Source organism: Dicentrarchus labrax, unplaced genomic scaffold (genome assembly GCF_905237075.1).
Source record: "Dicentrarchus labrax unplaced genomic scaffold, dlabrax2021, whole genome shotgun sequence".
NCBI lineage: Eukaryota > Metazoa > Chordata > Actinopteri > Moronidae > Dicentrarchus > Dicentrarchus labrax.
The window spans coordinates 940,675-942,239 of NW_026136705.1; positions in this window are offsets into that span (position 1 = coordinate 940,675).

Sequence of the window (1,565 nt, forward strand, 5' to 3'; positions counted from 1 at the left end):
TTCTCTCTCTCCACATCAACCTCCCCTCCACCAACTCAGTGTCAAGTTCTGCTATGAGACACACAGTGATCTGTGTATGAATGTGTGTGTGTGTGTGTGTGTGTGTGTGTGTGTGTGTGTGTGTGTGTGTGTGTGTGTGTGTGTGTGTGTGTGTGTGTGTGTGTGTGTGCACGCTGTGGAATGAGAAGCTGGCTGTCCTTTTGGCAGGCAGCAGTATACTGAAGCACCTCTCAGAAAAACTGGACTATTATTGAACTACTGAGAGACACTCTCTTCTTACTGTGTAACACACTGCTTTTTCTCTCTCTCTCTCTCTCTCTCTCTCTCTCTCTCTCTCTCTCTCTCTCAATCCCTCACACTCACACACACACATTCAAACACACAGAATCACAGGATACTCTATTTTATGCATGTGCAGACAAACACATATGTTGCCGCGTTGCCGAGAATAATCTGTGAACGTACTGCAGGAGAGTTCAGGACTGTGTGACGGAGTACCTCAGGGAACATACTGAGGTCCTCTGTGGTTCACAAATCCTTACATATCTTTGGGCTTTTACAGACCCCTTTATATGAGGAGTTGGACTATTTAAGAAGTGATTAAGTGACGTGTAAATGCACCTCAATAAGGAAAGACACAATGTGCTTTATCAGTGTGAGAGACTTTGAAATCGACCCACTGGCGCTGAAACTGTAGGAAGCGAAGGGGCTGCAGTACCCCTGAAAATGAAAACCATTAGTTAAAAAAAATCCTTAAACTTATAACGACTTTCTCCTTTTTTACTGGGAATTACATGTACACACTGGTATTTATGGCAAGTAAGTGGCTTTATCTTGTTTTTTATCCAATTTATCGGCTAAAAAGTTGTGAAATTTGTGTAAAATGTTGTTGATAGCTGTTATATATTTTGGCTCTTATTATATTTCTATTTCCATTTAATTTATACTTATATATTACTACTTAATATTTACCTATATATACATTCTATTCTATATATATATATATATTGTGTTAGATATTGTTATATTATTATTATTTCTAGCTACTGTAACAAATCTCCCCCCAGGGATCAATAAAGTATTTCAGATTCTGATATTAACAGTTAATAATTTAAGGCTATAAATTATTAGTATGATGCCTTTATATAGACTGACACTGGACATAAAGGACCCTGTATCCAATGGCAAGTTTATAGTAAATAGTATATAGTAAATATAAATGTATCCAGATCTGTAAATCATATTTTATGAAAATAAAAATAAAATCTGTTTTAGGGATTTTATTCCAGTGCGACTTTCTCCCAGCAGCCACTAGTCTCGACTGACTCTCCACCTTTCAATTAGATTGATTTATGGACTGGAAATCATTCTTTCGCACTTTTTCATCAAGGAACCATTGATGGGGTCTTGACACTGGCGACGGTGAATGACGGCTGCACTGACAGGGAGAGACGAACAGGTGAGGTATCAACCTTTGGGGATGAGAGCCAGCAGAAATCAGTGGATAATAACTGAGAGATAATTCAGGATCAGCTTCCAGATAAAAGACACATTCATTTACTGTG